This window comes from Pongo abelii, chromosome 12, assembly GCF_028885655.2.
Source record: "Pongo abelii isolate AG06213 chromosome 12, NHGRI_mPonAbe1-v2.0_pri, whole genome shotgun sequence".
In the NCBI taxonomy this organism is placed as follows: domain Eukaryota; kingdom Metazoa; phylum Chordata; class Mammalia; order Primates; family Hominidae; genus Pongo; species Pongo abelii.
The window spans coordinates 93025797-93051995 of NC_071997.2; the positions used below are offsets into that span (position 1 = coordinate 93025797).

Here is a 26199-nt window from a genome sequence, read left to right on the forward strand (position 1 = left end):
CCTACCTGCACCTGAAGATTTGTGATGAGGAGGAGGGAGTGGAAAGAGACAGCTGTCTTAACCAATTTCAGTAAAAATATCTTACTTTTGAAACTTTGCAAAAATATATGACCATGTAAAAGACATTGATGGGGCCTCTCTCGGGGCTTTTGGAAGGAGCCGAGCAAATAAAGAGCCCTGAAGCTTCAGCTTCATTAAAGTCACAGTAAATCTGTCTCTGCAGACGAGCATGTGGAATCAAAGTGATGGAGCAGAGAAATACCTTCAGAGATCACATAGTACAACACTCGATATAAAGATGGAGAAACCTGAGGCCCTCAGAGGTTATGGGACTTCCTCGGGATCACACAGCTGGTTAGTAACAAAATTGGGACTCAAATCTTGACTCCAAGTCCAGTGCTCCTTCACTAGAGTGCTTCTAGCTTTGCGGTTTTCCCCTTAAGGTCCTTAGACTTTGAGAGCTGAATTTATGCCCAATGTGTACTGAAGGAAATAAAATGTTAGAAGAGCTATCACTCCAGATTTCATTTAGGCAAAGTACCAAATAAATACTTTTTATCCCTGTGATCAGTCTCACAGCATCTCACAAAGTACTTGCCAACAGAGATATTTTGCTGATCCGATGAATTTTATATAACAAGGAAAAAAAATCCCTCCCATAAATCATAATGCATATGTTGATGAGATGTTGTTTGATACCAAAAAGGCATTCTCTACCCCAAAGAAGGAAGGATTACTGCGTGCTAATACTAAATGCTAATGTTAGCCTATTACAAGTGTTTCATGCTGTGGCACTATTCTGATTTGCGCTTTGAGATAAAGATTTAATATCCCACTCTTAAATTACAGTATCTATTTGTTTTTTATGAGCCACAGTATGTTCCTACACTAATATTTCAATTCGATCATTTCCACCCTGAAGATTTATTTTATCTGACAATTCACACACACCACCTAATTAAAACAACTTAAATATGAGATATCTAGACCATATTCTGACGTCTTCATTTATGCAACAATCACTTATTGAATGCTCCTGCTGTGCCAGGGTCTGTGATCGAGGAAAAGGAGAAGCCTGTGACATTGAAGAGGGGATGCAAAGATGAATGAGACAAGCTGTTTGCCCTCAGGGAGCTCTTAGACCCATGGGAGAAATAGATACCTGGCCCAGTCATCACCATGCGAGATGGTGGAGTCTGAGCACACAGCAGAGGGGAACAGGAATTCTGCCAGGGAGAGAGGAATTCAACAAGTCTTTGGAGAGCTGACACTTGAATTAATACTCAAAAGAAAATGTTTGGCTGGGCACAGTGGCTCATGCCTGTAACTCCCAACACTTTGGGAGGCCGAGGTGGGCGGATCACCTGAGGTCGGGAGTTCAAGATCAGCCTGACCAACATGGAGAAACCCCATCTTTACTAAAAATACAAAACTTAGCCAGGTGTGTTGGCACATGCCTGTAATCCTACCTGCTCGGGAGGCTGAGGTAGGAGAATCGCTTGAACCCAGGAGGCGGAGTTTGCGGTGAGCCGAGATCGCACTATGGCACTCCAGCCTGGGCAACAAGAGCGAAACTCCGTCTCAAAAAAAAAAAAGAAAATGTTTGCCAGAAAGACAAGAGTTAGGGCGTTAAAAACAAAAGGACCAGCATGAACAAAGTCTTGGAGATATGAAGGAGAATATTTGGGTGATCACTAAAAGGTTATTTGGGAATACGTAGTGTGCCCAGGAGCTGGGAGTCTGGTAGTGGGAGAAAAGTGGCAATGCAGGAAATGTCATATCAGCCTGGGAATGCTTTTCTGCCGTGCTACGGGGTCTGGACTTGCTTCTGTAGGAAAGGGTAAGCCTTTAGGCAGTGTTGTGTTGTAATCAGTTCTGCGTTTAGGAAAGACAAGTACAGGAGGCTTGGAGTTACAGTGCTGCGTGTAGCAAAGGTCCAGGCAAGAAATAAGGGCCTGAGCTATGAAAATCCCAGTAACTATGATGATAGCATCCACCGGCAAAAGATCTCCAGCAGTATCTTCTGATAAGCATCTCATTGTTAAACTCTGTAACTGGAAATGCTGCATAACAAGACTAAGGCTCTCCCCATCGTTTTTCTCACAGCAAGCAGTTATTCACAACATAAAGTTCCAAGATCATTCCTAAAAGTAAGTAAGACGTCATCCCAAGATGACCTATAGTTGATCCCGTCCTCCTACTCTAGTCCTTCTAATGATTTCACATGCCACCCACTTTTTCTTTTCTTTTTTTACAATCAGTGAGGCTGAATCAAGATGGGCCAATAAGTCTGACTTGTAGAGAAAGCAATAATATAAGAGGCTTGGGACCTAAGTATCAAAGCTCCTCCCTTCTAGGTCAAACAGGAAAACACGGAAATCCACCAGCCCAGTGGGAACCAAAAGTCAGTTTATTACTAGGCCAGCAAACATCCTATAAGCCTCCAAATTCAGCGTTCACTGGTATAAGCTAGATTAGAGAATAAAAGATTAAACGTTAAGACAAATGGGGCCTCTGCTCTCATTCCAAATCTCTACCTTGGGACCTAAGAGTTCTGGAATGCCTATGATCAATGGGCCTGCAGAGCTAACTGCAAGTCCATTCACTCGGCCATTGGAATGAATGAGGGCGCAGGGGCAGGACAAAGGGAGAAGTTCCCACCTCTTTCCCATGGGTAGCCTTGTTCTGGGGGCTCTCCCAAGGCAGAGGGAGGGGAAAAAGAGCACGTGGTTCCTGTGTCCAGGCAGTAAAGCCCAATGGGGAAGCCAAGTGCTTTGCCTTAGACACAGTTCTCCCTGTCAGTCAAATGTGGCCAAGGAATGTTACAATCTGGTTGAAAAAGCCAACCAGATTAGTCAGCTCCTTCTATCAGGACATGCCAGTGAGAAGATAGAGACAGGCAGAAATGCCCTCCCCAGCACTTCCATTGTCTGTGGGGCAGACATGTTTGGTGGAAGGCAGGGGTTGCCAGAAAAAATACAGAATGCTCAGTTAAATTTGGATCTCACATAAACAACAAATCATCTTGTAGTGTAAGCATATCCCTAATATTGCATGGGATATACTTATGCTAAAAAAAATACTGTTTTCCTCAAATCCAATTAAACTGGTTGTCTTATATTTTCATTTGATAAATCTGACAACCCTAATGAAAGAATCTTCCTCTGTGGCATAGTCACTTCCTCATACGGGAATTGCAATCTCAGAATTCTAGAAATGGAGAACATTAAAATCACCTAGTCCATCAGCTTAAATTTATCCCTGATGAGAATGAGGAGACCAAAGAATTGCAATAACTGCCCCAAAGTCACACTGCTAATTAATGACAGACCAAGGAATATAACATATTTCCAGACCGAGCACAGTGGCTCATGTCTGTAATCCCAGCACTTTGGGAGGCTGAGGCGGAAGGATTGCTTGAGGCCAGAAATTCAAGACCAGCCTGAGCAACATAGGGATACCCCTGGCACCACTATCTCTATTTAAAAAAAAAAAAAAAAAATTAGCTGGGTACAGTGGCACATACCTATAATCCTAGATACTCAGGAGAATGAGGAGGGAGGATGAGTTGAACCTAGGAGTTCGAGGCTGCAGTGAGCTATGATTGTGCCATTGCACTCCAGCCTGGGCAACAGAGCAAGACCCTGTCTCTATTTTTTTAAAAAAATACATTTCCATTTGTGGTATTCTTTCCCCTCTATCACACTAAGCTCCTTTTATCCCTTGGCTTGGTAGCTCTGGGATTACTTGAAAAATTTCTTAAGGGAAAAATGAATGATTTTTTTTACTATCTCCTCCCAGTTCTGCACACAATGCTTTATGAGCCCTGGCAGAGCAAACGATGCTGTGGAGCGGCCAGCCATGTGGCTAAATCACCTGGGTGACGGCCACCACTCTCCACTTGCACCCTCTGTGTTCTGTGCCTGTGAACCTGGGCTTTGGGGTTGCTAGGGGCTAGCACAGCTTTTAGCCAGGTGTGGAAATTGTCCTAGCCCCTCTGAGAGGCAATGAAGTATGACTCTCTTAAGAACACACAGCCTTTTGGAAGGGTCCTCTCTACTGAGGTAATGGGTTCAAGGAAAACACAGCTGAGACCTGGAAGCTTGTGTGAAAGGCAGTCTCATCTCACCAGAAACTTCAGCTTCCCTCACAGCAAACTTTGATCAGAGCTGCCAACAAAGAACCAGCTGGGCTTTTAAGATTCCTTTCTCTCCTTCCCCTTGCCTCCCTCTGGTGGACAAGCAGACAAGCAGTTAGTACAATGGACTTGAGGCGGTGAGGCGTTCTCCAGGGCCACACAGACTGATAGACTGAGGTCTTCACCACACAGGCCTTTGTCTGGCCAGCTCTTGACAAACTTGTGAGAGAGAGTGATCTTCACAGCTCTCTGTCACTTCTCACAACTCAGGCCACTTTATCTTCTTGGTCTCCAGGACTCTGATCATCCTCCCTCCACCCCAGTCTCTTCCCACCTCCTTCCCCATATGGCCCCAACCTCCTTCCACTGTAACCCAACCACAACTTAGCTTTCCTGGAGTCCCAGTGCCCCGGGCAAGTAACTTCTTACTCTTCCAGAGAACAAGTTGCATCGTTCCAATTAGAAGAGACTGCATGGTCTTTTTTCTTTCTTTTTTTTTTTTTGAGACAGTCTTGCCCTGTCACCCAGGCTGGAGTGCAATGGCGCAATCTCGGCTCACTGTAACCTCTGTCTCCCAGGTTCAACCAATTCTCCTGCCTCAGCCTCCAGAGTAGCAGGGATTACAGGTGTGCATCACCACGCCCAGCAAATTTTTGTAGGTTTAGTAGAGATGGGGTTTTGCCATGTTGACCAGGCTGGTCTCAAACTCCTGACCTCAAGTGATCCACCCGCCTCACCCTCCCAAAGCGCTGGGATTACAGGCATGAGCCACCGCGCCCAGCCAATTGTACAGTCTAAGCCTGAAGCTAAGCTACTTACTGATGATCATTATTTAGTGCTTAGTAAGTATAAAGTTCTTTGGCTAAGAGTTTGATACATGTTTTCTTACTTACATTCATAATTTTCACAGCAAACCACTGAGGCAGATACCATTTTACAGAAGAAGAAACTGAGGCTTGGGAACATTAAATAACTCAGGCAAGCTTTTATTATAAGGGCTGGGACTGGGATTCAGACTCAGAAAATCTGGCTCTAAATTCTAGAAATCCTTGTCCAACAGGACTTTACAGTGATGGAAATGTGGCCGCTAGCCACAAGTAGCTACTTCACATTTGAAATGTGACTGCAACTGAGGAACTGATTTTTAAATTTTATTTAATTTTTATTAAATTTAATTTAAATAGCCACAGATGACTAGTAGCCACTCTACTGAATAGCATGGTCTAAATATAGGCTTTGGCTAGGCGCGGTGGCTCACACCTGTAATCTCAGCACTTTGGGAGGCCAAGGCAGGAGGATCACCTGAGGTCAGGAGTTCAAGACCAGCCTGGCCAACATGGTGAAACCCTGTCTCTACTAAAAATACAAAAATTAGCTGGGCTTGGTGGTGGGTATCTGTAATCCCAGCTACTCAGGAGGCTGAGGTAGGAGAATCGCTTGAACCTGGGAGGCAGAGGTTGTAGTGAGCCGAGATCGCACCATTGCACTTTAGCCTGGGTGACAGAGTGAGACTCTATCTCAAAAAATAAAATAAATAAATAAATAAATAAATAAATAAAATATAGCCTTTGTGTTATCCTAGTCACTTACTCTCCCCCTGTTCCTTCCCCCACAAACACACACACTCGCATGCACTTGCTGAGTAGGTAAGGGAAATATTTTGCTCACATCATTCCCTTGGCCCTCGCTCCACATAGATTTAAGGTAGACCCTGACTGGAAAATTCAGAGTTGACTTATGTCTTGTTTGATGCAATAAGCCAAGGGAAAGGGAATCAATGATATAAAAGATATGGGCTCTTATCCTTGCTCTGCTAGTGACAAGTCACATAATTTCTCTGGATCTCAGTTTCTGCCTCTGAACAAGGACAGAGCTGTACTCCATGATCTCAGATATCACTTTCCAAGTTTAATATTCTGTAGTTGGAAAATGCCCATAGAACCCCTTTCCAGCTCACGTTGAAAACAAGAGCTACAGGTGATAAGTCTGGCACCAACAGTGATTACCTGGACGAACAGTCAGCAAGGATGCTTGATTGTACACATCCAACACCCCATAATATATAGGGTTCTTTTTTTAGAACCCTAATCAGAGATTCATTTGCATAATTAACATCTTTAGGAATAATTGCAAATGACACATCTGTTCACCATCTCCCCCTCCTTGGCAAACTATGTGTTATAAACACAGTTCCTTTAGCTCTGTAAACACTTGGTACCTGTCCTTTGCTTTAGTCACTTTCCACCTTGGAGTGATGATGACCTTGTGTGACCTATCCCTGTGCAGTCCCATCCCTATCAATGTTGCTCCAATTAGATCAGGACCCACTTACAACTATCTGCTTTGACTGGCCACAGGGCATGAGTTTTTAATCTAGGCTCAGCTCTCTAAACTAAGCATTCAGAGTATTCATGAAATTTTGGGTGACTATACTTGTCATGTGTGTTCTGGGGGGCAGGTTTATGGCTTCCAGGAGTTTCAACGGGTGTCCATTACCCAAAAAAATGGTTAAGAACCACACACTATATGATACTATTCACATGAAAGTCCTGAATAGGGAAATATATGGAGACAGAAAGTAGATTAATGGCTACTAAAAACTGGGGAGATCAGGGATGGGAGAGTGGGGAGGGGGGTGATAGCTAAAGAATATGGGATTTCTTCTTGAGACAATGAAAATGTTCTAAAGTTGACTGTGGTAGTGGTTACACATATCTGTGAATATGTTTTTAAAACCATTGAATTGTGCACTTTTAAATAGTGAATTGCATGGTATGTGAATTATATCTCACTAAAACTGCTTTCAAAAAAAGTTTAAAACCCCAGCTTAGAAAAAAGGGCCATGGTTTGCAGGTACCTACAGACAGTAAGGCTGCATCCTCTCTGTTCCCAGAAAGCCTTGAGTGGTACCAAACCTAGTTCTTTTTTAGAAATAAGGCCAGATTTACATGAGTCCCCCCATTGGGGGAAGGCTAAGTCAGTGCATCTCAAATTTTAATCAGCAGATGAGTTATTTGGTGATCTTATTAAAATGCAGTGGGCCCAAGATTCTCCTGGTGACGCAATGAACACACTGTGAGTAACAGAGCACCAGACCAAAAGTATGTTCGCATCCTCTTGCTTCCCCCGGATCTGCATGCCACCCAGATACTTACGACAACACAAAATTTCCTGAGATTTTTAGCCCTGGGCACCCTTTATTTTGGACCAGGGCTTCCTCTCCAACTAACTTCCCTGTTCTCCTGTGGCTGAATAGCACGGAAACCTCAAGGGCCCCCTTTCTCTTTCTCCCTTAAAATCTAAGCCAAAGACAGGTGCACTCAGCTCATATGTTTTATTTCCCCTCAGCTCTACACTGGCCCAGCTTAGCCAGAACAAGGTTGCCTCCCCAGGAGGCACATCTAGCTCAAGTGTAGCTTAGATAAAATAAGTTATTCCATCCATGTGTCCTAAAGGCACAATTTCCTTATTCATCCCCTACAGGTTTCATATCCACAGTAATGAATAAGGATGCGTGAGACCTTGATGCTTATTTTGAACCAAAGGGGTGTTCATCCAAAAGAAAAAGACTGTAGGTGGTCTACATGAAACAAGTCATCTCAAGAAAGAAAAAGAACCCCTTCATTAGCCTTATTTAATTAGAACAACCATCAGAGATGCTATAGCTGGGATTGAGTGGCCACAATATTTTGCAACAACTCCCACCAAGAGGTGGAGTCTATTTCTCCATCTTGACTCTGGGCCAGCCTTCTGACTTGTTTTGACCAATTGAATGTGACAAGAATGTGGTTGTATGAGTTCCAGAAGCCTTGCAGCTTCTGTCCTCTTTAAGTGCTGCCCTGAGACTCACCATGTAAGGAAGCCTTCCAGAGGATAAGAGGCTAAAAGGAGAACCAAGGCACTCCAGCCAACAGTCAATGCCATCTGCCACACCTATGAATGAAGCCATCCTGGACCCTCCAATTCAACAGAGCCACATAAGTCAGTCCAGGTGAAAACAGCAGAGGAGCCATTCAGCCAACCCACAGAACTGTGAAAAACAATGAATCACTATTAAGTCACTAAATTTTAGGGTGGTTTGTAATAAAACAGTAGATAATCAAAATAGACAGGATAGTGAACTAGATAACACCTAAGATCTCTTCAAACGTGATCCTGTGTGTTTTTGTTTTCTGTTTTGGGATGAAGTCACTATATTGCCCAGGCTGGAGTGCAGTGGTACAATCATGGCTCACTACAGTCCTGATCTCCCAGGTTCAAGCAAGTCTGCTGCCTCAGACTCCCAAGTAGCTGGGATTGCAAGTGTGCACCACCATGCCTGGCTAATTTTTTTTATTATTATTTTGTAGAGATGAAGTCTCGCTATATTGCCCTAGCTGATCTTGAACTCCTGGGCTCAGCAATCCTCCTGCCTTGGCCTCCCAAAGTGTTGGGATCATAGGCGTGAGCCACCGCGTCCAGCCATGATTCCATGTTTTAAGAAATGTTCAGAGGGCTGGGCATGGTGGCTAACACCTGTAATCCCAGCATTTTGGGAGACCAAGGTGGGCAGACTGCCTGAGCTCAGGAGTTCGAGACCACCCTGGGCAACACGGTGAAACCTCGTCTCTACTAAAATACAAAAAAATCAGCCAGGCATGGTGGCGCGTGCCTTTAATCCCAGCTACTTGGGAGGCTGAGGCAGGAGAATCGCTTGAGCCAGGGAGGTAGAGGTTGCAGCGAGCCAAGATTGTGCCACTACACTCCAGCTTGGGCAACAGAGTGAGACTCTGTCTCAAAAAAAAAAAAAAAGAAATGTTCAAAGGTTTGATTTAGCCCCAATCAAGCTATTTCTTCTTTACATGCACAGATCTGTTCTCCATTCAAAACAAGGCTGGTGTCTTCATATGCTTTTGTTGCTGATCTGCCATGGGAGGAAAATAATGAATGTCCCCCAAAGGGCCTCTTTGTTTCTTTAGTGACTGTATTTAGCAGGCTGTCTCACTTGAACTGCAACAGAGATTTAGATATGTTTGAAGGTACGAGGGTTCAGTCCTATCTCTTTCTGGCCAGGAAGCACTCACTGCCTGGGGACAAAGTTGGGAGAGTGCTGAGACATGGTGCCTAGGAGGAAAGACAGGAAATAGGGTGACAATGGCGAGCACGGAGTAACATTTTCCCCACCCTGACTCCAACCCTATCGCAGCAAAGCTGGGCACATTTGTGCTGCTTTAGAGCCTGAGAGGCAGGGCTGGAGAAAAGTTCCTGCTCCCTTTCTCACCCTATCCCAACCCTGCCATGCACACGGATAGCTCTGGCTTCCTAAGAAGTGAATAATATGGATGTGCCTAATGGAGTCCCATTCTCACTGAGGGCCAACTCAGGGTGCAGTCCCCTGACAAAGAAGCCAAGGCATCACACGAGCAAACTTGTTTCTCAGCACATGTGATGAGCCAACACCTTGGGGACTCCCTTGAAATAACTGTGGGGTGCCTCTGAGGGGAAGGTGGTAGAAGTTTAGCATAAGCCTATAGCGTTTAGAACCACAGTAAATGGAAGCATCAAAATGAGTGTGTCCGAACGTGTACTCACAGGCTGGTTACATTACGAAATGAAGATCTTTTTTCAGTTTCTATTTCCGATGGTCAGAGGTTTCTGTGACCTGCACCAGATACTCTGATATCCTCCAGGGGATTGGTACATTCCACTTTTTCAAGACCTAGTTTTCTTCAGATTTCATAGATGATTGCAAAATGAAGCTACTTTCCCAACCTGGGCACATATTGCAACTAAGTCTGAAGACAAAGTTATGGAATGAAAGTCTGGGGCTCAGAGGGATAACTTAGGAGCTCTTACCCAGCTACTTGCTTTGTCTATTTATAATGGAATAGTATAGAGATGGTAGTTTAGGCACTATTTTACCTCAAGTAGGATACAGATTGCATTAGTGTCTTATTTCAAGAAAGTAAATACAACCATAAATATCATGGACCAGGTTACAGAAAATAAACATAATGTGCTTTATTGAACTAGTTTTTTTGTTACATCTTTTTGCTCTTCAGTTCCTACATCTTATTCCTTTTTGGTCTATCCTTTAGGGGGATGTTGTATAAACTATTTTTAAGTGCACAGTTTAACAATTTGATAATAGCTAGTAAAGTTGAAGAAAAGCCAATCTTGTAACCCAGCAATTCCGCTCTTAAATATATACCCTGCAGAAAAAAACCTTACACTTGGGCCTGAAGAGACCTCACAAGTATTGCAGCATTGTTTGTAGTAGGAAAAAACATGTTCATAACAGAGTAAAGTTAAATAAAGTTGGGGTTAGTCATATAAAGCAATTCAATGCAGCAGTTAAAACAATTGTACTAGACCTATTAGTATCAGCATGGAAAAATCCCAACAAAACATCAAATGTAAAAAAGTTGTAAAAGAATACATATAAAATATACCACATAAGTTAATATTAAAAACCAACCCCCAAAGAGCACTGCATATTATTTCTGCATATATATAAGGTAATTTTAATGAACAAGAAAGATAAATTCTAACCTTATGATATCAGCTCCCTCTGGAAAGGAAGATAAATAAATAAAACAATGTGATAAAAGAATGGAGATTTAGCTATACTGCAACATTTTGTTTCAAAAGAAGGAAAGGAGGGAAGAAAAGAGGGAGAGAGGGAAGAAGGAAGAAAAAAAAAGAGAACCAACGCTAATATGACAAGATAATACCTCTTAAATCTGGGTAGTTTGTACATGAGTGTAAATTATATTTTGCAGTTTTCCTGTATATTCAAACTATTTCAATTTTTTTTTAATTTAAAAACAATGGGGCCGGGCGCAGTGGCTCATGCCCGTAATCCCACCACTTTGGGAGGCCGAGGCAGGCGGATCACTTGAGGTCAGGAATTTGAGACCAGCCTGTCTCTACTAAAAATACAGAAATTAGCTGAGTGTGGTAGGACATGCGTGTAATCCCAGCTACTCAGGAGGCTGAGGCACGAGAATCACTTGAACCCAGGAGGCGGAGGCTGCAATGAGCTGAGATTGTGCCATTGTACTCCAGCCTGGGCAACAGAGTGAGACTCTGTCTCAAAAAAACAAACAAACAAACAAACAAACAAACAAAAAAAGATGGACAGCTCACCAGCAAAGGGATTTTACCCCCTCTTGGATGATGCCTATTCTATAGGAACTTCCTGGGTTTAATGACTGAGATACAGGTAAGTATATTCTAGAATTAAATGCTAATACTCACCTCCCCTCATCCCCACACAAACTACTATTCCTTGCTATTATATACATGCATCAGCTTGGTCTCTGCCAGATAACACTAGCCCCAGGAGACAGAATAAGAGGGAAAGGGGAAAAAACATGAAACCAAACCCTTGTAAGACATGAGGAAACACTCACTCTGTTACAGCCCACTTTGGAATGCTCTGTGTTTCTGTCACCTCAAGCATTCTGATTCATTCTGAGCATCTCCTCCAGATACAAGTCATTTAGCTAGCCAACAGGAGGAACAATTACTGCTGGCTTAAAAGATTGGTTGATTTCTCTGGCGTCTATTTGCCTGCAGTTCTGGCTCTCTGACAAATCAAGTCAGATCAATTTGTACCCTAAAGAGTAAATGGGAGGATGTGATTATTTTCTGGTTCAATAGAAAAGCATTTCATTTCAAAGGGCTGCTGCATAGCATTTTTGAGAGTCACAAGCAATGAATCAGGTCCCTAGAGAACAAATGATGGGTTCTCAGGAGAACTGCTGGCTTTGCTTCTCACCTATGCTTTAGGAACTGAGGCAGGACGTGGGGATGAACAGAAAGCACACTCCACTGAGAGAAGGCTCTACACATCCCGTGTCTAAGGAATATTTTATTTGTCTCTTCAGAAGCAGTGAGTCTTCTAAAGTTAGAAAACATGCTAAAAATTCGGGAAGATGGAAACCTAATTCTACTGGCGACCACATCAAGATCTAGAAAATCACTTCTGAAAAGGAACCAACAAGCAGAAATAAACTTCTGAACAAGAGGGAAAGAGGGGTGAGAAAATCATAGTTTCTTCCTTGACACTCTGCTGCCCTTTACCAACAGATTTGTCTGTTGAGACACAGCACTGCAGGAAAGGCCGCAGGAGAAAAGCTTTGGTGGGTGCCAGGCTCCTTTTACTGAGGCTGCCCCTCTGGAATCTGCCTTCTCAGATGCAGTCTAACCACTGAACTCAAACTTCAGGGTCAGGTCCACCCCACATTCCTCTGTCTCACAGACATTACAGTTGATATGCAGGAGCTGGAAATAATGTCGTGGAAACACAAGGGCTTTGGGGACAGGCTGCTCGGGTTCATTCTCAGCTCTGTGGTTTATTAGTTTTAAGACCTTGACAAACCACTTAAGCTTCGATTTCCTTAGCTGTAAAACAAGAATAGTCCTAGTACCTTCCTCACAGGGTAGTTATTAAAGGACATGATGGATACAAAGCTCTTGATGCAGCACCTGGTCCAGACTGAGCATTCCACAGGCATTCCTGATGATTGCTGTTATTGTCTTCTGCCCTGGAAATGTGATGCTATTTGGGTACCTATGAAAGACCTGGAGATTTTTAAATTCAAATTTTAGTAGGAATATGTCCACTGCATGAACATCAAATATATCCATGCTAGTGGGCCTGGTCCTTAGAGGTGAAATAAGGCTTTCTCCGAGTCATTCCCCTCTATCATGAAACTGGCATCCTTTCTTATACTGATCTCTATGGCAATCATATTACTCTTGCTCCCATCTCTACAACACTCTATATGAGGTAAATGTATTCACGAGCACCATAGTGCAGCAACAGCCAAGATGTCAGAAGGCAAGAGTTCCGGCTCTCTCCATGGCAACAACCAGTTGTGTGAGTGTAAGTGATTTATTTATCATTCCTGCCTTTTGATTTTTTCACCTATAAAGTGAGGATCATTTTTCATGCTCTATTTACTTCACCAGGCTATGAAAAACTGAAAAAGGGAAAATGAGGGAATAGACCAATGAAACAGAATAGACACCCCAAAATAAATCCACACACTTGCAGCCAACTCATTTTCAACAAAGGTGGCAAGAACATCCCTCGGAGAAAGGACAGTCTCTTTAATAAATGGTGCCAGGAAAAGTGAAAGGCACATGCAAAAGAATGAAGCTAGATCCCCATCTTTCACCATGTAAATAGGTCAACTCAAAATGGATTAAAGGCTAAAACGTAAGATCTGAAACTATAAAACTACTAGAAGAAAACACTGGAGAAATGCTCCAGGACATTGGTCTGGGCAAAGATTTTTTTGCATAAGACCTCAAAAGCACAGGCAACTAAAGCAAAAAGAGACAAACGGGATTATATCAAGCTAAAAAGCTTCTGCCACAGCAAAGGAAACAGTCAACAAAGTGAAAAGACAACCCACAGAATGGAGAAAATATTTGCAAACAATCTCTCCTATAAAAGGTTAATAACCAGAATATATAAGGTACTCAAACAAATCAATAGCAAAAAGCAAAAACAAATACTCTGATTTTAAAATGGTCAAAAGACCCAAATAAACATTTCTCAAAAGAAGACATACAAATGGTGTTATAAGCAACATAAAATGAACTAAGACAAAAAAAAGGAAAAAAATTTTTTAAGTAAAAAATAAGAAGACATGCAAATAGCCAACAGGTATATAAAAAAATGCCCAACATCATTAATCATCAGGGAAATGTAAATCAAAACCACAGTGAGATATCATCTATTAGAATGGCTATTACTAAAAAGACAAAAACAAAAAAACAAAAACAAAAACAAAACAGATGCTGGCAAGTGTGTGGAGAAAGGGGAATGCTCACATACTGTGAGTGGGAATGCAAATTAGTATGGCCATTATGGATAATGGTATGAAGGTTCCTCAAAAAATTAAAAATAGAACATATGATACAGTAATTCAACTGCTGGATACATATTTTTAAAAAGTAAATCAGTATATCAAAGAAACATCTGTAAACTCATGTTTATTGCAGCACTATTCACAATAGCAAAGCTATAGAATCAACCTTTGTGTCCATCAATGGATGAATGGATAAAGAAAATGTGGTGTATATACACAATGGGTTGTTATTCAGCCATTAAAAAAGAATGAGATCTTGCCATTTGCAGCAACATGGTTGGAACTGGAGGATCTTACGTTATGTAAAATAAGCCAGGCACAGAAAGACAAATATTGCCTGTTCTCATTCACATGTGGGAGCTAAAACCTGGATCTCACGGAGATAGAGAGTAAAACTGTGGTTATGAGAGGTTGAGAAAGGAAGAGGGGAGAGGGGAACAAGAGAACTTGGTTAAGGGTACAAAAATAAAGTTAGATAGAAGAAATACGTTATAGCATTCAATAGTATGGGAGGGAAATTATAGTTAACAATAATTTATTGTATATCTCAAAAAAGCTAAAAGAAAAAAATTGTAATGTTCCCAACACAAACAAAGATAAATGAAGTGATGGATATCCCAATTACCCTGATTTGATCATTACACATTGCATACATATATCAAAATATCACATGTGCCCCAAAAATATGTACAACTATTATATATCAATAAAAATCAAGACATTAATATTGATATAATTTTTTTTGAGACTAAGACTCACTCTGTCACCAGGCTGGAGTACACTGGCACGATCTTGGCTCACTGCAACCTCCGCCTCCCGGGTTCGAGCAATTCTTCTGCCTCAGCCCCCTGAGTAGCTGGGACTACAGGTGCACACCACCACACCCAGCTAATTTTTGTGCTTTTAGTACAGACGGGGTTTCACCATGTTGGTCAGAATGATCTCGATCTCTTGACCTCGTGATCCACCCACCTCAGCCTCCCAAAGTGCTGGGATTACAGGCGTGAGCCACCACGCCCTGCCAATATTGATAGAATTTTAAAAAGAAGGTATAGATAATGTTTATTTGAAAAGGGTAAGGAGGAAATGCAAGAGATCATTGTCAGTTGGTTATCTTTATTCTGATATCTGCAAGTCCTTGAAGGCATGAACACAGAAGAGTCTAAAATGATCAGTTCTCAGGGGCATGGTTCCAAGATGGCCGAATAGGAACAGCTCCAGTCTACAGCTCCCAGCGTGAGTGATGCAGAAGGCAGGTGATTTCTGCATTTCCAACTGAGGTTCCGGGTTCATCTCACTGGGGACTGTCGGAAAGTGGGTGCAGGACAGTGGGTGCAGCACACTGAGCGTGAGCCGAAGCAGGGCAAGGCATCACCTCACCCAGGAAGTGCAAGGGGTCAGGGAATTCCCTTTCATAGCCAAGCAAAGCTGTGAAAGTCAGCACCTGGAAAATCAGGTCACTCCCACCCTAATACTGCGTTTTTCCAATGGTCTTAGCAAATGGCACACAAGGAGATTATATCCCACGCCTGGCCCAGAGGGTCCCACACCCACAGAGCCTTGCTCATTGCTGGCACAGCAGTCTGAGATCAAACTGCAAGGTGGCAGCGAGGCTGGGGGAGGGGCGCCCGCCATTGCTGAGGTTTGAGTAGGTCAACAAAGCGGCCAAGAAGCTCGAACTGGGTGGAGCCCACCGCAGCTCAAGAAGGCCTGCCTGCCTCTGTAGACTCCACCTCTGGGGGCAAGGCATAGCCAAACAAAAGGCAGCAGAAACCTCTGCACACTTAAATGTCCGTGTCTGACAGCTTTGAAGAGAGTAGTGGTTCTCCCAGCACGGAGTTTGAGATCTGAGAATGGACAGACTGCCTCCTCAAATGGGTCCCTGACCCCCGAGTAGCCTAACTGGGAAGCACCCCCAAGTAGGGGCAGACTAACACCTCACACGGCCGGTAATCCCTCTGAGACAAAACCTCCAGAGAAATGATCAGACAGCAACATTTGCTGTTCAGCAATATTCACTGTTCTGCAGCCTCCGCTGCTGATACCCAGGCAAACAGGGTCTGGAGTGGACTTCTAGCAAACTCCAACAGACTTGCAGCTGAGGGTCCTGACCGTTAGAAGGAAAACTAAGAAACAGAAAGGACATCCACACCAAAAACCCATCTGTACGTCACCATCATCAAAGGTAGATAAAACCACAAAGATTGGGAAAAAACAGAACAGAAAAACTGAAAATTCTAAAAATCAAAGTGCCTCTCCTCCTCCAAAGGAACGCAGCTCCTCACTAGCATGGAACAAAGCTGGATGGAGAATGACTTTGACGAGTTGAGAGAAGAAGGCTTCAGATGATCAAAATTCTCAGAGCTAAAGGAGGAAGTTTGAACCCATCGCAAAGAAGTTAAAAACCTTGAAAAAAGATTAAACGAATGGCTAACTAGAATAACCAATGCAGAGAAGTCCTTAAAGGACCTGATGGAGCTGAAAACCAAGGCTCGAGAACTGTGTGACGAATGCACGAGCCTCAGTAGCTGATTTGATCAACTGGAAGAAAGGGTATCAGTGATTGAAGATAAAATGAATGAAATGAAGCAAGAAGAGAAGTTTAGAGAAAAAACAAAAAGAAACAAACAAAGCCTCCAAGAAATATGGGACTACGTGAAAAGACCAAATCTGCTTCTGATTGGTGTACCTGAAAGTGACGGGGAGAATGGAACCAAGTTGGAAAACACTCTGCAGGATATTATCCAGGAGAACTTCCCCAACCTAGCACGGCAGGCCAACACTGAAATTCAGGAAGTACAGAGAATGCCACAAAGATACTCCTCAAGAAGAGCAACTCCGAGACACATAATTATCAGATTAAACAAAGTTGAAATGAAGGAAAAAAGTGTCAAGGGCAGCCAGAGAGAAAGGTTGGATCACCCACAAAGGGAAGCCCATCAGAATAACAGCTGATCTCTCGCCAGAAACCCTACAAGCCAGAAGAGAGTGGGGCCAATATTCAACATTCTTAAAGAAAAGAATTTTCAACCCAGAATTTCATATCCAGCCAAACTAAGCTTCATAAGTGAAGGAGAAATAAAATCCTTTACAGACAAGCAAATGCTGAGAGATTTTGTCACCACCAGGCCTGCCCTACAAGAGCTCCTAGAGGTAGCATTAAACATGGAAAGGAAAAACCGGTATCAGCTACTGCAAAAACATGCCAAATTGTAAAGACCATCGAGGCTAGGAAGAAACTGCATCAACTAATGAGCAAAATAACCAGCTAACATAATGACAGGATCAAATTCACACATAACAATATTCACCTTAAATGTAAATGGGCTGAATGCTCCAATTAAAAGACACAGACTGGCAAATTGGATAAAGAGTCAAGACCCATCAGTGTGCTGTATTCAGGAAACCATCTCATGTGCAGAGACACACATAGCCTCAAAATAAAGGGATGGAGGAAGATCTACCAAGCAAATGGAAAACAAAAAAAGGTAGGGGTTGCAATACCAGTCTTGGATAAAACAGACTTTAAATCAACAAAGATCAAAAGAGACAAAGAAGGCCATTACATAATGGTAAAGGGATCAATTCAACAAGAAGAGCTAACTATCCTAAATATATATGCACCCAATACAGGAGCATCCAGATTCATAAAGCAAGTCCTTAGAGACCTACAAAAAGATTTAAACTCCCACACAATAATAATGGAAGACTTTAACACCCCACTGTCAACATTAGACAGATCAATGAGACAGAATGTTAACAAGGATATCTAGGAACTGAATTCAGCTCTGCACCAAGCAGATCTAATAGACATCTACAGAACTCTCCATCCCAAATCAACAGAATATACATTCTTCTCAGCACCACACTGCACCTATTCCAAAATTCACCACATAGTTGGAAGTAAAGCACTCCTCAGTAGATGTAAAAGAACAGTAATTATAACAAACTGTCTCTCAGACCACAGTGCAATCAAACTAGAACTTAGGGTTAAGAAGCTCACACAAATCCCCTCAACTACTTGGAAACTGAACAACCTGCTCCTGAATGACTACTGGGTACATAACAAAATGAAGGCAGAAATAAAGATGTTCTTTGAAACCAACGAGAACAAAGACACAACATACCAGAATCTCTGGGACACATTCAAAGCAGTGTGTAGAGGGAAATTTATAGCACTAAATGCCCACAAGAGAAAGCAGGAAAGATCTAAAATTGACACCCTAACATCACAATTTAAAGAACTAGAGAAGCAAGAGCAAACACATTCAAAAGCTAGCAGAAGGCAAGAAATATCTAAGATCAGAGCAGAACTGAAGGAGATAGAGACAAAAAAAAAAACCCTTCAAAAAATCAATGAATCCAGGAGCTGGCTTTCTGAAAAGATCAACAAAATTGATAGACTGCTAGCAAGACTAATAAAGAAGAAAAGAGAGAAGAATCAAATAGATGCAATAAAAAATGAGGAGGGGGATATCACCACTGATCCCAAAGAAATACAAACTTCCATCAGAGAATACTATAAACACCTGTATGCAAATAAACTAGAAAATCTAGAATAAATGGATAAATTCCTCGACACATACACCCTCCCAAGACTAAACCAGGAACAAGTTGAATCTCTTAATAGACCAATAACAGGCTCTGAAATTGAGGCAATAATTAATAGCTTACCAACCAAAAAAAGTCCAGGACCAGACAGATTCACAGCCGAATTCTACCAGAGGTACAAGGAGGAGCTGGTACCATTCCTTCTGAAACTATTACAATCAACAGAAAAAGAGGGAGTCCTCCCTAACTCATTTCATGAGGCTAGCTTCATCCTGATACCAAAGCCAGGCAGAGATACAACAAAAAAAGAGAATTTTAGACCAATATCCCTGATAAGCATCCATGCAAAAATCCTCAATAAAATACTGGCAAACCAAATCCAGCAACACATCAAAACGCTTATCCACCATGATCAAGGGGGCTTCATCTCTGGGATGCAAGGCTGGTTCAATATACACAAATCAATAAATATAATCCAGCATATAAACAGAACCAAAGACAAAAACCACATGATTATCTCAATAGATGCAGAAAAGGCCTTTGACAAAATTCAACAACCCTTCATGCTAAAAACTCTCAATAAATTAGGTATTGATGGGATGTATCTCAAAACAATAAGAGCTATTTATGACAAACCCACAGCCAATATCATACTGAATAGGCAAAAACTGGAAGCATTCCCTTTGAAAATGGGCACAAGACAGGGATGCCCTCTCTCACCACTCCTATTCAACATAGTGTTGGAAGTTCTGGCCAGGGCAATTAGGCAGGAGAAGGAAATAAAGGGTATTCAATTAGGAAAAGAGGAAGTCAAATTGTCCCTGTTTGCAGATGACATGATTGTATATCTAGAAAACCCCACTGTCTCAGCCCAAAATCTCCTTAAGCTGATAAGCAACTTCAGCAAAGTCTCAGGATACAAAATCAATGTACAAAAATCACAAGCATTCTTATACACCAATAACAGACAAACAAAGAGCCAAATCGTGAGTGAACTCCCATTCACAATTGCTTCAAAGGGAATAAAATACCTAGGAATCCAACTTACAAGGGATGTGAAGGACCTCTTCAAGGAGAACTACAAACCACTGCTCAATGAAATAAAAGAGGATACAAACAAATGGAAGAACATTCCATGCTCATGGGTAGGAAGAATCAATATCGTGAAAATGGCCATACTGCCCAAGGTAATTTATAGATTCAATGCCATCCCCATCAAGCTACCAATGACTTTCTTCACAGAATTGGAAAAAACTACTTTAAAGTGCATATGGAACCAAAAAAGAGCCCGCATCACCAAGTCAATCCTAAGCCAAAAGAACAAAGCTGGAGGCATCACACTACCTGACTTCAAACTCTACTACAAGGCTACAGTAACCAAAACAGCATGGTACTGGTACCAAAACAGAGATATAGATCAATGGAATGGAACAGAGCCCTCAGAAATAACGCTGCATATCTACAACTATCTGATCTTTGACAAATCTGAGAAAAACAAGCAATGGGGAAAGGATTCCCTATTTAATAAATGGTGCTGGGAAAACTGGCTAGCCATAGGTAGAAAGCTGAAACTGGATCCCTTCCTTACACCTTATACAAAAATTAATTCAAGATGGATTAAAGACTTAAACGTTAGACCTAAAACCATAAAAACCCTACAAGAAAACCTAGGCAATACCATTCAGGACATACGCATGGGCAAGGACTTCATGTCTAAAACACTAAAAGCAATGGCAACAAAAGCCAAAATTGACAAATAGGATCTAATTAATCTAAAGAGCTTCTGCACAGCAAAAGAAACTACCATCAGAGTGAACAGGCACCCTACAGAATGGGAGAAAATTTTTGCAGTCTACTCATCTGACAATGGGCAAATATCCAGAATCTACAAAGAACTCAAAAAATTTACAAGAAAAAAACAACCCCATCAACAAGTGGTCGAAGGATATGAACAGACACTTCTCAAAAGAAGACATTTATGCAGCCAACAGACATGAAAAAATGTTCATCATCACTGGCCATCAGAGAAATGCAAATGAAAACCACAATAAGATATCATCTCACACCAGTTAGAATGGCAATCATTAAAAAGTCAGGAAACAACAGGTGCTGGAGAGCATGTGGAGAAATAGGAACACTTTTACACTGTTGATGGGACTGTAAACTAGTTCAACTATTGTGGAAGACAATGTGGCAATTCCTCAGGGATCTAGAACTAGAAATTCCATTTGACCCAGCCATCCCATTACTGGGTATATACCCAAAGGAATATAAATCATGCTGCTATAAAGACACATGCACACCTATGTTTATTGCGGCACTACTCACAATAGCAAAGACTTGGAACCAACCCAAATTACCATCAATGATGGACTGGATTAAGAAAATGTGGCACATATACACCATGGAATACTGTGCAGCCATAAAAAAGGATGAGTTCATGTCCTTTGTAGGGACATGGATGAAGCTGGAAACCATCATTCTCAGCAAACTATCACAAGGACAGAAAACCAAACACTGCGTGTTCTCACTCATAGGTGGGAATTGAACAATGAGAACACTTGGACACAGGAAGGGGAACATCACACACCGGGGCCTGTCGTGGGGTGGGGGGAGTGGGGAGGGATAGCATTAGGAGATATACCTAATGTAAATGACAAGTTAATGGGTGCAGCACATCAACATGGCACATGTATACATATGTAACCAACCTGCACGTTGTGCACATGTACCCTAGAACTTAAAGAATATTAATAAATAAATAAATAAATAAAATAAAATAAAATGATCACACCCAGAATGTAGCAACAATGCCTATGTAATAGTGCTTTGACAAGCTTCGCATTATACAAGCCACACTTTATACAAGCCACACTGGGGACTTTATGAATATTGTTAATAATGGTGGATCCATGAGTTAAAGTTTAAAAGTTTTTAACATAAATGACAGCAAATTCAACGCCTTCCATCCTGAAATTAGAAACTGACCATGTACAATTCCTGGTTGGTTCATTTATAGCATTTGTATTTGATTTTTTAATATTTTATTTTCATAAAGAAATAATGAGCCAGGCATGGTGGCTCACACCTGTAATCCCAGCACTTTGGGAGGCCAGGCAGGTGGATTACTTGAGGTCAGGAGTTCGAGACCAGCCTGATCAACATGGTGAAACCCCATCTCTACTAAAAATACAAAAATTAGCCAGGCGTGCTGGCGTGCACCTGTAATCCCAGCTACTTGGGAGGCTGAAGCGAGAGAATCACTTGACCCCTGTGGGGCAGAGGTTGCGGTGAGCTGAGATCATGCTGCTGCACTCCAGCCTGGGCGATAGAGCAAGACTCTGTCTCAAAAATAAAAAAAAAAGAAAGAAAAGAAATACTAAGGGCCACATTTTAGGGTTGTTTCTTTTAATTTTAAAAATATAACTGTAGTGTAAATTATTAATCAACTTTGTGCTTTCTGGATATATGTTAAAAGCCTAAAACTGGGCTAGGCATGGTGGCTTACGTCTGTAATCCCAGCACTTTGGGAGACTGAAGTGGGAGGATTCCTTCAGAGCAGGAGTTCAAGACCAGCCTGGGCAATGTGGCAACGACACTTCTCCATAAAAAAAAAAAAAAAAATCTTTATTTAGCTGGTTATGGCAACATGTGCTTACAGTCCCAGCTATTTGGGAGGCTGTGGTGGGAGGATCTCTTGAGCCCAGTAGTTCAAGTCTGCAGGGAGCTAAGATTGTGCCATTGCATTCCAGCCTGGGCAACAGAGCGAGACTCTGTCTCTAAAAGAAAAAAAAAATGTCACACTGGGAGCACTGGCTCACACCTGTAATCCCAGTACTTTGGGAGGCCAAGGTGGGCCAATCATAAGGTCAGGAGTTCGACACGAGCCTGGCCAATGTGGTGAAACCCCATCTCTACTAAAAATACAAAAATTAGCTGGGCGTGATGGCACACGCCTGTAGTCCCAGCTACTTGGGAGGCTGAGGCAGGAGAATTGCTTGAACCTGGGAGGCGGAGGGTGCGGTGAGCCGAGATCACGCCACTGCACTCCAGCCTGAGTGACAGAGCAAGACTCCACCGTCTCAAAATATATATATATATGAAACGGCTGTCACAAACATTTTCTTTCTGTTTCTGTTAAGACTGGGCTAACACCTACTGTTACTGTTATCTGCTGCACAGTTCCAACAGAAATGATGCTCACAAGCTAAATTGTAAATAGTTTATTTGCAACAAGCATTTCCTGCTGCTAAAGACTTATGAACACCCTGTTTCATATCCTTGAGCAATTTGGAGATGATTAATCACCACTCCTGCTTAGAGGATGCAAATATAGGCAACTAGGGAAAATGTACTCATTGATATTAATGGGATTTATTTCAGATTTTTTTAAAGTATGCAATCTCCCTAGTTATGGTGAGACCAGAACTCTCCAGCCCTTTTGTTCCACGGAAATTACCATGCCTTTATCTTCATGCCTTTGTTCCTACTGTTTCCTCAGTCTAGATTCCCTCTCCCCTCCACTACTTCTATATCCATCAAACCCTATGCCACCTATTTTGTGATGCTGCCCTCCTGCCCCAACCCCAATTCAAACGACTCTCCCCTCTTCCATGCTTTCATAAGTATACACACTTGTCTCTCATTTTTCTTGGGGAATTGGTTCCAGGACTCCCTGCAGATACCAAAATCCATCGATGCTCAAGTTCCTTTTATAAAATGCTGCAGTGTCAGAGATGTTTGAACCAGAGCAACTCCATCTTGAATAGGGGCTGGGTAAAATAAGGCTGAGACCTACTGCGCTGCATTCCCAGTGGGTTAGACATTCTAAGTCACAGGATGAGATAGGAGGTTGGCACAAGACACACGTCACAAAGACCTTGCTGATAAAACAGGAAAATAGCTTGTGGTAAAGAAGCTGGCCAAAACCCACCAAAACCAAGATGGTGATGAAAGTGACTTCTGGTTGTCCTCACTGTTCATTATATGCTAATTATAATACATTAGCATGCTAAAAGACACTTCCACCAGCTCCATGACAATTTACAGATGCCCTGGCAATGTCCAGAAGTTACCCTATATGATCTAAAAAGGGCAGGAACCCTCAGTTCTGGGAACTGCCCACCCCTTTCCTGGAAAACTCATGAATAATCCACCCATTGTTTAGCATATAATCAAGAAATAACTATAAGTATAATAAGTGAGCAGCCCAAGCCACTGTTCTGTCTTTGGAGTAGCCATTCTTTTATTCCTTTACTTTCTTAATAAACTTGTTTTCACTTTACTCTACGGATTTGCCCTGAATTCTTTTTTGCACGAGGTCCAAGAACCCTCTCTTGGCGTCTGAATGAGGACCCCTTCCCGGTAACAGTAGTATTTCACATAACCTATGCACCTCTTCTCGTATACTTTGAATCATCTCTAGATTACTTATAATAGCTAATACAATGTAAATACTATGTAAATAATTGCTATCCTGTATTGTTTAGGGAATAATGACAAGGAAAAAGTCTGTATATGTTCAGTACAGATGCAACCAACCATTTTTTCCCCAAATATTTTGGATCCACAGTTGATTGAATCCATGGATGTGGAATCCCATGGTTGTGGAACCCACAGATGTGGAGGGCTGACTATATCTATATCTAGGCATAATGTTTAGGTCTTTCTGCTTTGCTTTTTAATTTTTTGTCTCACACAGAATTTTATGTTTCTTTAGGACTGTGACCCACATTACATATTTCTCTCCTTCTCTCAATACACAGGCAAACACAGCACACATGAGGCTTTGCACATAGTAAACACACAGTAAATATTAATTGACATATAATAACAGCCATAATTCAGTCATTCAGTAAGCATCTATTAAGTATTTCTATGTGACAGGATTGTGCCAGACCCTGAAATTGGAAGTGGATAACAAGAATAAATAGGACACAGTTTAAGGAAGGAGACAGCCATGCCAATAACATTACAATACATTATGATAAATGCTCTGATAAAAATATGCAAAGTAGTGTGGGAGCACAGGGGAGGGAAAAACTAACTTTGCCGGGGGAGTTCAGACAGGCTGCACAGAAAAGGCGAGCTCCAACCTTCAATTTAAAGGATGACAAGACTCACCAGGTAGCAGGGGTGTGGTGGGTGTGGAAGGTCTTAAAACAGAAGGGAGTCATTTCCAAAAAGCCACAGAGATGTAAAAAGAATGATGAGGGGCAGGGCTACAATCCGAGCGTTGGCATGCCATGGTGAGTACAGGGGGATAAGGCTGGAGAGAGAGGGAGCCAGACTGCAAAATGTTTTAAATGCCAGGCTGAGGAGCTTCACCTTGACCCAGCAGGCAGGAGATCCATCTCAGGTTTTGCAACAGGAGAAAAAGTAGGTCAGACCTGGGTTTGAGAATGATCATACTGGTGGCTGGCAGCTCAAATGGCCACAGCATTTGGCCCTTGTTTCTATATTCTGCCCCTGGCACTGGTGTTTCACTGCTCTCTGGAGAATTTCAAGCAAAGAATGATGAGTTCCCAGGAACAGTTAATTCCCTTTACCGCTTCAGACCAAAGCAACCACATTCTCAGAATACAAATTTATTTTTGCATACTTTCACGTAGGCAATCACAGTAAAAATAAATGCTGTTAATTAGTGTTGGTCTTAAAGACTAACAGCATTTAATTTCTCCCTTCATGAAATAGTATTGTTTTTACAAGGAGTCAGAGAGGAAGAGAATGGGGGCAAGCAAAATATATGAATAAAGCAATCACGGTAGTTTAATTAAAGTGAAAGTCTGCCAGCTGCTGGGAATAAGACCCCACAGCCTTATTCTGTTTGTATTTCAAATTATTCTTTCCAAAAAAAGAGAAGAATCGTGCCTAGTAGTAATCTTTCTACACCCTTTACACACACACGCAAACTTTTAGGCAATCCAGATCTAAATGGAATTGTTTTTCAGGCCAACAGTGAGAAGCAGTGGGAGCAGTTGGTAGTGGCCCTCTGAACCTTGCTAACAGCACCTAAAGTACTTTACAGATCTTGCAGAGAGTGTGGAGAATGTCCTCAAGTTACCCAAAATGGAAAGAGAGGTGTAGGGGATGGAGAATGCTCTAACGCTCAATCTGGTTCTACCGCCCTTTAGCTAGTCCTATAGAGCAGGGAGGGGCTCTTCTATAAACTAAGAACACTAATTTCTCAAATACCATGCTCTGTTTTTTAGGACCATGATCTTTAGCAGACCAAGATGCAAAGATCTCACTCCAAATAGCCGCTGTTTCCTTTTTCCAGCGCTTTGAGGGGGAAACAATTAGCCTGTTCATTTCAACTGTTGACTTATCTCTAGCCAGTGGGTGCAGCAGTTCAAGTTTGGATTTGGAAGTCAGACCTCCTAGGTTCTGATCTTTGATCCATAAGCTTCTCTGCGATTTGGGGCAAATTATGTAACCTTTCTTGGCCTGAGTCCCCCATCTGTAGATGAAAGTAAAGGAAGCACCTACATCAAAAGTTGTGAAGATTAAATTAAACAATGGATATGTCTGGTATAGAATGAGGACTTTGTAAATATTAGCATCATCAGCAAATGTCAACATATCTAATGACCTACTCACACTTACCTAGGAATATTAATCAGTGTGAATTGGTTTACTACATCG

The 26199-nt window shown here is 42.0% G+C and overlaps 1 long non-coding RNA gene across 5 annotated transcripts in view; it reads right to left on the reverse strand.

Moving 5' to 3' along the window:
- The window catches only part of LOC112132050 (uncharacterized), a 221541-nt gene that overhangs the window by 47878 nt on the left and 147464 nt on the right, over nucleotides 1-26199 (reverse strand). For 2 of the 5 annotated variants that reach the window (XR_010136189.1, XR_010136188.1), the window contains one exon: nucleotides 7989-8168. The exons of the other annotated variants lie outside the window; for them this stretch is intronic. This is a non-coding gene — a long non-coding RNA (uncharacterized LOC112132050). The remainder of the gene's footprint in view (nucleotides 1-7988; nucleotides 8169-26199) is intronic. 5 annotated transcript variants of the gene reach the window in all.